The sequence below is a fragment of the Limulus polyphemus genome, unplaced genomic scaffold (genome assembly GCF_000517525.1).
Source record: "Limulus polyphemus unplaced genomic scaffold, Limulus_polyphemus-2.1.2 Scaffold478, whole genome shotgun sequence".
Lineage (NCBI taxonomy): Eukaryota > Metazoa > Arthropoda > Merostomata > Xiphosura > Limulidae > Limulus > Limulus polyphemus.
Window position 1 is genome coordinate 78,358 of NW_013666088.1, and position 14,780 is coordinate 93,137.

Below are 14,780 nucleotides of genomic sequence, written 5' to 3' on the forward strand. Positions count from 1 at the left end.
ACTGTTAAATTAGGGACGGCTAGCGCAGATAGCCCTCGTGTAGCTTTGCGCGAAATTCAAAACAAACAAACCAGACTTACGAATAATATCTGTCTTTATGCTACTTGCGATAACACAACAGATGTAATCTTTCTAAGCCTAGGTTTGTCTTCAGCCTTTTCCTATAGTATAAGCATTTTGCGATTTACACCTGACTGCTTATTTTATGTATTCACAGAATCTTCAAGTTTCATACTTGAGTTACATTTTTTTTTGGTTAATTTTTTATCAGTCCTCACTAAAGGGTAGCCACCCGTGTTTCACTTCAGCAGACAGCCTTAAAATTTTGACAATTGTCTTCTGACATCGTAACGGTTAAAATGTTTTATTTTATTAAAATACTAAATATTATTTTCCCATTATAACGAATCATACAATAATTAAACGAATTCTATATTCTACCAAGATCGATTTTTTATTCCACGATTTATATAAACTATAAGCTACAACTGGCGGACAAAGTAAAGCAATACGTCAGAACAAACATTCTGTCCTCCAGCTACCGGTAAATGAATATTTTTTCCGTAATATTTGTAGCATATTTCTTCTTTAATGAAAGTATTCTCGGAGTGCGTAGCGTCCTTATCATTCCAAATATTATTTTCTGTTATTTAAAAGGTGGCGCCTTTCAGTAGCAAAACGGTATGTCTGCGGACTTACAACGCTAGAATCCGGGTTTGGATACCCGTGGTGGGCAGAGCACAGATAGCCCATTGCGTAGCTTTGTGCTTAATTACAAACAAAAACAATTTAAAAGGTGTCAGCCTTATCTAGCTGTTTTCATTACCGATATTAGATTGCTGCGTGCAGCGAGATACATTGATGGTGGGTTACGCAATAATTTATCCAAACTGTGTGTGATTTTCGTATAAAGTATTAGTATAATGCAAATCCTCCGCAAAATCTTTTTTTTTACATTTTATTGGTGAAAAAAAAACAATCGTTATGTTAAAGGTATATCAATTTGATTCTAGTATTTTTTGTGTTATTAGTATTATTTTTGAGATGAATTCAAGAATATTATTCAAGCGGAATTTTTTGTAGGAAACCCGGTTGTGTGTATTCAACGAATTAGCTATTGAACTGTGCTTGTCTTGATATATATATTAACTTGTGTTTTGGAATATATCATTATCGTAATTTAAAGTTGATTAAATATGTTTGACGATGCTAATTTCTTGTTTGTATTTTAATAGTATGAATTCTTTTGTATTTTTGCCAACGAAAACATTGATATAACAATAAAAAATTTGATGCACTGAGGACAAAAATTCAGTTCTGAAGAAATAACTGTATTGAACCTTGCTTATGTTTATAATACACAAAGGATAATTGGATAATTTTGTATCATTTTAACTAGAGATTTTCTTTGTGATCGGACCAGGCATGACCAATTTGTTAGACAGGCTGACTATAAATCCTTGGTTCGATACCGTAAAATTACATCTCGTACTTAGGGGCCCATGGATGCGTTATAAGAGTGACTGCCAAGCCTCACGTTTCTATTAGTGTAGCCTAAGAGATGACGGTTGCTGTTACCTCGCTACCTTCCATTTAGTACATCAGTTAAAAATGAGGGACATCTAGCACATTTAACGTTTGCACAAACAATTTTTCTCTCTTCATGTTGTAGTCGTTTGGCTTCAACTATTTTGTGTGTGTACGAACAATAAATGTACTTGAAAATGTGATCAGTTATAGAAAAATATTGATCTATGTGTGAAATACAAACGATTGAAAAGTTCTTGTTGATTTCATATATAGCAAATTTTCAAGTTTGCCTTAAACATAATGTATCTAGCACTTCTAACAACTAATAAATGTAATTTATTACACGGCCTGGCTAACTAATGAATGAATATTTGCTGTAAAATTGTTATCAATGTTATAAGTGTAGCCAGTTTGGCCGCCAATTTTTATTTCATTCCTTCAAGTAGCACACTGAATTCTTTTTTGGCCGCATCGGTTTTTCACACCTGAATTAGTTTTGATCAGATATCATGACTTTTTGTCAATGCACACCAAAAACTACATCAAATAAGAAAGTGACACTTGATAATAACTCACATTAGCTTTAAAATCGAAACCATATTTTTCGGAACAGACCTTTACAGAACGAACCAGATTCATTAAAATATATGGTTGTAGTTTTCCTCTCTAAAAGAGTGTTAATAGCTTCCTATATATTAACGCCATGAAATTTAGATTAACAGTTTCTTGTCATCACCTCCATGCAATCGGTAGAGCCGTATCAAGCATCATTATTGATGCTAATTGCTTAAGTGATATCCTTTAATTAGGATAATTTCATAAAATTTAGTAAATTTGTGCTTAAAAGTTGGCAATGAATGATCAGTAATAACAGTCCACCCGTATGATTCTATTGAAAATTTGAGCTATAAACTACTAATCTATTTTGCTTGGCCTAACCAATACTTATGTATCTGCACGTCCTTTCACTTTATAGTTTTGCTGCTTTAAATCAGCCGTTATTACTCCGAAGGACAAAAACTAAAAACGATCCACTTTTACTCTAAGGTGAACCTGTAGTAAAAATGTTAGACCGACAGTACACGCGACCTTTTTGCTTAGGTGTGCTCCAAAAATTCCGTCAAATTTGAGCGGTTTTTGTTGAATAACTTTGCATATGTGGCTTATATTTACAGTAAAAGATACTCATAATTGTGGGTTGAAAAGCTCTATCGGTGTACCAAACTTGAAAAGAAAAATCCATAAATGTTAAGTATGTTTTTGTATCAAATACATTTTTCGTACTTTTGGAGATGTTATATCTTAGGTATTTCTTAATGGATTGCCCAGAAGTTTAGTATGTGAAGTAAGAATCCAGTTTAGCACATCTATTGAAAATATGTGATAGCTTGGCTTACTACAGTCCAAGATACAGAGGGTGGAAAATCGCTAAACTAGCACTCCTCTTAATAATACACAGTGTCCTGCAGCAAGTTGTTTTGATTATCGGTATTATTTTGTTAAGTAAGAATACAGAATCTAGTTTATAGAAAGTAAGAAATTTAAAGATATTTACAACAAAGCTTTTCTGTGTTCACACGTAACATAATATTTATATCGGGGTTTTCTGATATGATCCACACCTCCCATAAAAGAAAAAAAAACATCTTCCCTTTTATCAGAATTTCCAACAGCCTTGAGCTTCTTTTTATTTACAAGTATACCTAATGGTAATGTCTGGAAACGTAAACTAAGATCATGAGGATTGAACAAATATATATTAGAACTATTCCTTGCAACGGTAGAACTTCACTTTACTAGTATTATTGATGCTGTGATATCAAGAGGATTATCAGAAAAGTTAGGCACTCTAACAACCGGAGGTTTTCAGACTTAGGTGTAGGTTTCTTTACTATGTGCTACAGCTATGCTATAAGCAAAGTGACTAGACACGGATTTATACAACAAACAAATGTTTATTCTCATTTTCTCAATCAAACAACACAAACAAGCAACGCACTATAACACAATCCACTAAAGGATGAACTATAGAGCAAGTGATTATGTGTGGATGGCAAGAGCCGAAGAAGACTTAATAGAATATACAAAATCTTACTAAAGTGTGTAGGTGCTCTGCGTAAGTTAAACTAATAAAAGATTAAAATAAAACACGGAATAAAGATGTTCCCGAAGTTATATTAAATATCACGTTACTTTTATCTGTAAAGTACTCTGTGTTAATTCGAGAGTTTATTTGGATTTCACTAATGAATCTTCAAAAAATAACTTTAAACCTTTATTGATGGAGTAAACCATACACTAAATCTGTTCACAGCATGAACTAATGTTACTAAAAACATAACGTGGATTAACGCAACCCGCCATATTACTTTCAAAGAATTGAAATAGAGCTCTTTCTTCCTAGATTTACATGCAGGCTATCTGACAACTGTACAGTTACTACCAGCCATTTTGCGATAAGAAGCATAGAACTAAGAATTTCAAATTACAAACCAATTATTAGCAGCTTATCGTAAGCGTTCTGTACACGCTTCTTTGCAGCTCTGAAACACTAAAGCTTAGAATTCGAGTGATCAAGCTGTTGATCCACCTTACTGTATTGTTTAGATCTCTGAGCTGGCCAACAGGACAGTGAAGATCAAGGGCGATTCCATTTGCAAGAACTTTCTGATTCGCCCATAAGAATAACTCGGTTCACAAATTTAAAACAACCTTGTTATTGCTGCGAAACAATAAGAAAAACAAGTTTGAAATCCTCACTTAGCTTAATTCTTCACTCAAAAAGTTATTAACTCACTTGAACACTCTCTACCTCCAATCGGCAAGTTATGAAAAAAATAATTTTGAAAATTGTATTTTTCAATTAAAGGCATGGAAAATAGAATGTGCACCGTCTTTCTAGAGTTGTATTCGAAATACGACAGAAAATTCCCATTTTCGTACTATAGTTATTCCAAAATATTAATTCTCAAGGTTTGTTAAGCAAAATTTCTCATACCTTTTTTTCTTTTCACTTGTTACCTATCCAACATGCAAAGTATTTTATTTTAAGATTAAAAATATTTTTATGCATCAGAAAATTTTCAAATTTCATATGCGAAATCTTTTGTTGCGTCAGCAAGGTCACGTGACTAGTATAACGCCATTTCCTTCTCGAACCTTCGTGAATGCCCTAGCATTTACTAGATTGGGGGTAGTCTGGTATATATATAAGATGGTCACAACGTGACGGGACAATGTGTGTAGGTAGTGAGTAATTGATCTGCAGTCAGAGAGTATTGTTGAAGTTAGCGTTCGTTGTTATAGCGTTTGTTTTAGCGCGAATGTTGAAATTAAGTGTATCGTAAAGTTATATTCAGAAAGAATAAACCAGTTTTATTTAAGAAAGGACTTGTGTCGCTAAAGTTTAGTTGGAAAGAATTTACGAAAAAATTAATTAACAAATGGAGACGTAACACTTTATTATGTCAAGATAGTTATCAAATGTTTCTTAAGGCTCCAATAGATTTGACCGATCTCGTAACCAAAATGAAAAAAAAAATAGGAAATAAATATAAATTATGATTCTTTCATTCTAGAATGACTACAAATTATAACACAAAAACATAGCTTAAGTTTCATAACATTATACATTTATATACATATTTATTATCTTTATTGTATTGACCTTTCAGACATTGTAAGGACGCGGCGTACATGCACTCACGTTACCGTATCCAATGGTATAAAATTGACCTTTAATCTTTACAAAGTGGGTGTGTTTTAGTAGACTAGTATTCAGTAAAATACAGTAACATTTCAACTTTTATACATTATATATGTATATAGATTATTATTATTTAGAAATAAGTTATTAAACATATTTTTCTTAAAACATAGAATCAAACAATTATCTGTTCTACTCACGACTTTTATACTCTGTTGATGCTAAACGTAGGTTGCTAAGCCTTTTAAAATTTCACACGTGGAGGATATGAAACGAAATAATTTTTTTTTAAAGTTTTATGTATATAGGTGAATAACCAAAAAATCATAAGTTACTATATCGATATCATAGAATTCCACTAAAATTTATCAAGCTAAGTAACTAAGCTGAATTTCAGCCAGGTGGTTAGGATGCTCGACTCCCAATCTGAGGATCGCGGGTTCGAATCCCCGTCCCACCAAACATGCTCACCCTGTCAGCCGTGGGGCGTTATAATGTGACGGTCAATCCCGCTATTCGTTGGTAAAAGAGTATCCTAAGAGTGGGTAGTGGGTGGTGATGATAAGCTTCCATATCTCTACTATTACAATGTAAAATTAGGAACAGCTAGTGCAGATGGCCCTCGTGTAGCTTTGCACGAAATTCAAAACAAAGCTGTATTTCGGTCTTAAAAAATATGAAACTTGGAGCAGACTAAATACACAACCTACCTGCCAGAAATCTTAGTTCGAAAAAATGAGAGGCCTCTCAACATTTTAAAATGGCCGAGAAAGCCACTAGAGTCGTCAATTGGTTATTCAGTGTCATATATTGAAGAAAGTGCATATAAGAGACCATTTCTAAAAATCACAAATATCTAGCTTGAAGTAGTGCTGCATTCAACATACCAGGTGATACATAAAAATCGATGTTTAACCGTGTTTTTTTTTAAATATTTACCTATGAGTTAAGAAATTGAATAATGTATAATACTAAAATTTGAATAATAATCTAATGTTTGGTACCATGCTTATTTTTTAGGTTTTATATATACAGTTTAGTAACCAAAAAATAATAAATTACTATGCTGATAATAGGCACATGTGCAAGCATGTACCAAAATAAGCACTTGCGTGCGCATGTACCAAATTAGGCACATGCGTGCTCATGTACCAAATTACGCACCTGCACGCGCATGTACAAAAATAGGCACCTGCGCGCGCATGTACCAAATTATGCACCTGCGCGTGAATGTACGAAAATAAACACATGCGCGCGCATGTACCAAAATAGGCACCTGCGCGCTGATGTACGAAAATAGACACCTGCGCGCGCATGTACAAAAATAAGCAACTGCGCTCGCATGTACCAAATTATGCACCTGCGCGTGAATGTACGAAAATAAACACATGCGCGCGCATGTACCATAATAGGCACCTGCGCGCTGATGTACGAAAATAGACACCTGCGCACGCATGTACAAAAATAAGCAACTGCGCTCGCATATACGAAATTAGGCACATGCGCGTGTATGTACCATATTACGCACCTGCGCGCGCATGTACGAAAATAAGCAACTGCGCTCGCATGTACGAAATTAGGCACATGCGCGTGTATGTACCATATTACGCACCTGCGCGCGCATAGTACGAAACTGGGCACTTGCGGGCGCATGTACCAAATTATGCACTTGCGGCGCATGTACCAAATTATGCACCTGCGCGCGAATGTACGAAAATAAGCGACTGCGCTCGCATGTACGAAATTAGGCACATGCGCGCTCATATATGAAAATAGGCACCTGCGTGCGCATGTACCAAAATAGGCAGCTTTGTGTGCATATACAAAAATAGGCACCTGAGCGCACATGTACGAAAATAGGCACCTGAGCGCGCATGTACGAAAATAGGCACCTGAGCACGCATGTACGAAAATAAGCAACTGCGCTCGCATTTACGAAATTAGGCACATGCGCGCGAATGTACAAAAATAAGCAACTGCGCGCGCATGTACGAAAATAAGCAAGTGCGCGGGCATGTACGAAAATAGGCACTTACGCACGCATGGACGAAAATAGACACCTGTGCGCGCATGTACGAAAATAAGCAACTGCGCGCGCATATTCGTTTCACACATTAGCACGTTTCTCACTGGTCTCAAGATTCTCGTGAAGAACGTAAGTAACGAAACCCAGGTCCTAACTTCAAACTTTGAACAGACTCCATGGATAAACTAAAACTAACGTATGTCAGCAGAACTACCAGCTTATAGTAGTAAAGATTTCCAATTATCTAAGTTCTAAAGGAAAATAGACTTACATATGCATCAACATGGGTATTCATAACGTAATTAGTTTTCAGTATATAAATTTTGTATGATGTTTAACGGACTAAGGAAACGGCCTTATTTACAGACACATAAACTAATGATACAATGTTTTGGTATATTTCATTTTCTTTGACTTTACAGAGCATGATTTGAAAATAAAAATTTCCTTTTGCAGCTAGTTAATCACATTTGCTCTCTGAGTATATATACATAATTATTTCATACCAGTTAGAAAGCTAGATATAGAATTTTAAGTATATAAACGTGTTTGGTAATAGACATTTCTACAAACTTAAACAAAAAACCGCTTCATGAATAAAATATTTTCATTTTCAAAAATAATGATAATAACAAAGACATCAGCAGAGGGAGCTTAGACCCTGGTACTTGTTAGGATTTGAAGACACTTTTAGTGATTTAAATTAATTTATGGCATGAGAATTTTCTCGAGGGTAATGTAAGCCTCCACAGTTAATTCTGATACTTCGATATTCGAATACTTCCCCTTTTAGTTGATAGAATAAAATAGCTATTCTATTTTTATTTTTACTGGTTACATACTCTAAAACCTTACCAACTCAAATTTAACATTTTGATATTCTGAAAGCGTTTCTGCACACTAAGGTCATACAGAAAGATATTCCTCAGCTAATAAATAAATTTTTTTAAAACTTATTTTGTTCGCTCACGAAGTCTTCCGTGCATATGTGTATCAAAATTTATGTCATGCAACACAATATTTCATAAAGGGCGTTACGACTAGAAAGGGGAATTTCTGTTTTGTAATAAGCAAGTGATTGGAAAATACTGCAGCAAGTAACACTAGTTACATTTTGATATAGTTTATTCGCTATTTTACTACAATGAAAAAAACCGAGTGAATCGTAAAGGGCTTATAAAAGGCAGTGCCAAACATTAAATATATTACGGAGAACGACGAGTGCTACAGGAATTCATACAAATAGAATATACTTAAGGTAAACTACATTTAAAAACATCTGGTCTAGCTTGCTTTAATTACGCGAACTTTATGAGGCGAAAAAACGCATTTTTACGAATTTATCAGTTTTGCAAGACGTTTGATCAGTGTACCTCTTAAGGTTTTGTACTAATTGTCTTCACTGGCTTATGAATTGTGGATGACGTTCACTTTCTTCACCGTGGCAGACGATAAAATGTCGTTGCTCTCCCTCCAAGCTAATTTCAGATTTAACCTCACTATATGTGTCCCCCCCCCCATTCCGAAGTTAAGGAAAGCTGGAGATGGAACTGATCTTCACTTAGTAAATGAGAGAATTTTAAGTCATTTGAAGTTGTCTCCCGGTGGGACAGCGATAAGGGTTCAGTTCCTCGTGGTGGTCACAGTAAATAGCCCAGTGTGGCATTGTTCTAAAAACAAAACAAAAAACCCTCTGAGGTTTTTTAGTAATCTATGAAAAGTCCCATGTGGTATGTTAATTTACCTTTCCATTGTTTAGTATTTATAGTAATGTTACACAAAATAACTAAAAATAACATCATAAAAATTATACTCCTGACATGTGCAAAAAGTATATTTTAACTATTTTAAATTATGGCTGGAAAAATTTTTGTAATGTAAATTTGCATTATTTTAAGATATAGAAATACTGTCATACATATTTTACGCCAGTTTTTGAAAAGTTTTGCAATTACAAAAGAACTGGAAGCACAGAATAACCAACAAAGATAAATCGATTTTACCTTACCTTCCTTTGTGGGTTGTCGAGAAAATCGATTTTACCTTATCTTCCTTTGTGGGTTGTCGAGAAAATCGATTTTACTTATCTTCCTTTATGGGTTGTTGAGAAAATCGATTTTACCTTATCTTCCTTTGTGGGTTCTCGAGAAAATCGATTTTACCTTATCTTACTTTGTGGGTTATTGGGGCCTTGGAGTTTCTTCGGTCTTTACTAAATTAACTTACATGATATTTACCAGTGTACAGTTCTGGAAAACCTTTTGGTGTGATAACCTATTTTTATTAAATTAACTTACATTATATTTACCAGTGTACAGTTCTGGAAAACCTTTTGATGTGATAACCTATTTTTATTAAATTAACTTACATTATATTTACCAGTGTACAGTTCTGGAAAACCTTTTGATGTGATAGCCTATTTTAATTAAATTAAAAGGTAAAACGGTTTTCTCAACAACCCACAAAGGAAGATAAGGTAAAATCGATTTTCTCAACAATCCGTTGCTAAATGAATATGTTCATCCTTGGAAACTAATAAATAGTTCATATAAAATATGTAAATAAAAGACATATGTATACTCATGAAAAAGATATCGCAACCTTAAAACTATTGAATTCTATAAGACGCGATTATTCTTGAAGATTTGGTTTGGTGTGGTTATGTTAAAGCAAAGCCATATTGGGCTATATGCTTTGTCAACTGGGGAGAGAGGAGGGTGGGAAATGATTCCCGAATTTTAACGTTGTAGGTCCGTAGACTTACCGCTGTCCCATTGGTTGACTATTCTTAAAGTAAGCTACATATCGAAATTAACACGAACCTATCTCACAATTGCCACAAGCTCCACTTTATCCAAACCAAATAAGAGGGGGGAACTTACAAAAATGATAAAGAATATGTACATTGTTTTGAAACGTCTTTTCTCACCATAGTAAACCTACATTTATATATAGATACAGGTTCACTGTGACGTGTGAAAGACCATACACCATACACAAACACTCCAATAACAAACGTCACCTTAAAGTACGAGCATGTGAACAGATTGGCATATCTATAAACACTGGAATGAAACGTTACAAACTCTCCCAACTCCACTATCTATCAACACAATACAGAACAGGACATTCGAGTTCTCTCTCAAACTTGAAAATTCTTTCAACAACCAAACATGATACTGAACTTCTTATAAAAGAAACATTATACACAAAAAATCTTCTTCCTTCCCTCAATAACACACAGTCTTCACTGGATTTAAACCTATTTTAACTATTTCATTTATGCCTCAGTTTTAGTTTTCTCGTGTTATATTTGTATATTCGAATTGTTTATTTCTTATGTAAATATTTATGTTGTAATTACAGATATTGTTTGTTTGTTTTGTACCTCTAGATTACTGATGATGGAATTATGACGATTCCGGAATGTTTAATAAACACTTCCTGTTATTACATTCGTGTTTTGTTTTATCATTAACCTACGTTTTCCGAAAAACGAGTCAATTACTAGTATACTTGTACGAAGATACGGAAATGATTGTCTCAAAACCTGCAGGATTATTGGAAAATTGGACTACAAAACAAAAAAGATAAATCTCGACATCCAGTTTTTAACAGAATGCAAAACCCGCTTCATTTGAAACTCGCTAATAGAAACCTTAAAAACTCAAAAGCATACCGCAGTTGTCAAAAGCGCTTACTTGATGAAGAACTTAGATGGAAACACCGACATAGATATCATCTCTAATCTAAACTGAATTCATCTCTAGCGTCACTTTCCAATTTTACATCCTGGCTGGACTTCAACCACCTTCTCAATCTTATCAACCGAAGTAATGAAAAGAAAATTGCTAGACACGAACACATACAGAACGTTAAACTAAGGAAACTTTCTAATAACATAACTCACAGCAAGATCTCCGCTGACCAAGTCATCTTCAGCTGCAGCATCATCGTCACTTTAATTGATAAAACTGCACTTGCCAAAAGACTTAACTTCTCCATACCCTTTTCTAAACTCAATTATGCCAATTACCTCTATCCCGGGGAATCCTTGTACCGGAATATAAAATCTTTACCTATTTTTTCCTAGAATACTTCTGAACAAGCACGAGAACTATTTACTAGTAAGTTAAAAAACTTAGTACTATCCACCACTAACCTATACTTTACAACTTGAAGGGAAACCCAGATATTTCTTAAAAACCTAAGCAAAAGAAATATTATTTCTGATTGTGTTTACAATAATTTATATCCCACAGGCTCCCAACCTGGAATATTATATGGTCTGCCGAAAGTTGGTAAACCAGACACACCTCTCCGACTTATACTTTCCGCCTTAGGCACTTACAGTTATAACAGTTAAATTCGTTGTACCCATCTTAAAACCTCTTACTGTGAACGAATTTACAACACTTGACTCCTTCCAATTTTCGCGAGAAATCAGTCAACTCTCCCCCTTTAAAGATCAAGTGATAGCTAACTTCGATATTACTTCTCTTTCTACTAATATTCCCCTGGACGAAACCATTAATATCACGCTTTCTAATCTAAAAACATTCTTGCTAATGGATTTTCTAAGTCTGATTTCAAATCTGTGCTTGAACTCTCGACCAAAGACTCTCTTCTCTTCTTTAACAATACTCTGTATGAGCAAATGGATGGCGTTGCTATGGGCTCCCCACTGGGTCCTATGCTGGCCAACATTTTTCTCTGTCACCACGAACAAAACTGGATTGACAACTGTCCGTTAAGTTTCAAATCTATTCTCTACAGAAGGTATGTTGATGATACTTTCCCTATTTTCCGCCATATTGATCATATCCAACGCTTTCTTGGCTATCTCAATTCACAAAACCTCTCTATACATTTCAAGAGTTTGACAGTTTTATACCATTCTCTTTGAAACAAAGTTCTTATTCTTTGTCTACTAAATAGAGCCTACAATCTTACCTCACCCTATTTAACCATTCACAAAGAAATTACTTCCATACAGAACATTCTCTTACGAAACGGCTACCCTATGCATTTCTATGCCAAACATGATACTAAACTTCTTATAAAAGAAACATTATATATAAAAAATATTCTTCCTTCCCTAAATAACACACAGTCTTCACTGAATTTAAACCTATTTTAACTATTTCTTGGAGAAAATAACTTCCTCGTTCCCAACTAATTTGTTTGTCAAACCACCTAAGATACCCACTGTACCCCAATTTCCCTTATACACGTGCTTACCATATCTAGGGAGACAGAGCTCCCTTATCATGAAACAGTTGAAAAAGTTATGTAACACTTACTATCCCCAAATTAACTTGAAAGTTATTATGAAACCCAATTGCAGACTAAAAAAAAAATCCGCTACAAAGATCGTTTCCCATTGTTCACATCTCGTCTACTTATACATGTGTAGAGACTGTAAGGCCTCCTATATTGGTGAAACCAAACGTCACCTTAAAGTAGAGCATGTGAACACATGGGCATATCTATAAAAATTAAAAGAAAGGCTACAAACCCTCCAAATTCCACTGTCTCTCAACACAATACAGAAAAAGGACATTCGAGTTCTCTCTCAAACTTGAAAATTCTTTCAACAACCAAACATGATACTGAACTTCTTATAAAAGAAACATTATACACAAAAAATCTTCTTCCTTCCCTCAATAACACACAGTCTTCACTGGATTTAAACCTATTTTAACTATTTCACTTGTGGCTCAGTTTTAATTTTCTCGTGTTATATTTGTATATTCGAATTGTTTATTTCTTATGTAAATATTTATGTTGTTATTACAGATATTGTTTGTTTGTTTTGTACATCTAGATTACTAATGATGGAATTATGACGATTCCGGAACGTTTAATAAACACTTCCTGTTATTACGTTCGTGTTTTGTTTTATCATTAACCTACGTTTTCCAAAAAATGAGTCGATTACGAGTTGAATTTATGAATTATAATAGTGGGATTGGCCTACTCAGGCTACAGTAAGATGTAATAAAGATGTCTTTCATCATTGATGTATATCGAATATCATCGTTAGGCTGAAAACTTGTTCATATATCAACTGCTAGACTTAATTCACACATAAAAATACTCTTTAAATGTTGCCAAAAAAGAACAACTTACATAACTTATGCATACTTTTACACAACATTAACAGAATTTTCTACAGCTAAGAGACATTTGCTAGTCTAATTGTCTCTCTCCCGTCCTTCTGAATGAATTATATCTAAGCTCATTTACATACGGAGGGTGTCGTCTAATCGTGCTCCATTCTAATTTATATATATATATAAATTTTAAATCTTTATTCTGATGCCCTAAATTGTGGAATGAGTGTTCCACTCCGAGATAGAAACGTTTTAGAGCAATATATATATATATATCCTAGCCGTGACCCGCAAAACATTTACGATAGTTTTTATGCTCTTCGTTTGAATTTTATTTATCCTATCATTTTCATGCATGCCATTTAAACTTCACTTTCTCGCAGGCACTATGTGTTAGGTCGTTAAATCCTGGTCTATTAAAAAAAAATTACGCGGTCAGACAAACAAACTCACGTACATGTAACTTCATTGAATAAAACTACGTGTAAAGTAAAATAATGGTATCTATAATAGTGTACGGAATATGAAACAGTTAAGAGCGTTCAGTGTATGACATGGTTTTACGAGGTGTAACAAAGAAACTCACGAAAACGAAAAATAAAACCTGTAGTAAAGACATAAATAGCTAAAAGGTGTTTATAGCAGTCTATGAAACAAACCGAAGTTAAATTGTTAGTAAAGTAAATGTGATGTTTTAATGAAGGCAAACTTCGCTGAATATGCAGAAACGTCTGAATGCGTGTTCATAAGGTGATAAGCATATAGTTTTGAACGAATTGCGCATGCGTATTGTAAACAAAAATAAGTAGAGAAAGCCCATAGAAATTTTATTTAGTGTAATGCTAATTCTTTAGGAAATTACACGTAGGCCAAGTGTTGTTTGTGTGAAATACTATGCAAATAACGAAACTGAAGTTGAAATCGAAGCCAATCGTCACGTAATGATAATGACATTGTGCCATCGTGTAGCATACTCATTGCATCAAAAAATGTGACTAAGCAAAAAATAGGTAGATGATTCTGAATTGAAAATCTAATATGCAATCTGACTCCTCGGACAAAGACCTTTTTAACGATATGAGATTTGTAACGTTTGATAGAGACATTTGCAAGAAAAGTTACGGACAGACAAACGCAAGCGTTTTAGTTGTATAGATATTACTTATCCAGTATATATATATATATATAGCACAATGGTTTGATACAATATGGGACCTATTGGTCCACTTGTCTGTTCCATCCTCTAAGCTAAATTAAAATAATTAAAAAAGAATCTTAAAGCCAGCCCTTATCGTTCATAAACTTATCAAACTTTTTCTTAAACTCACTTAAGTTTACTGCCTCTACAGCCCTCCAGTAGCACAGTGGTATGTCTTCGGACTTACAACACTAGAAACAGGGT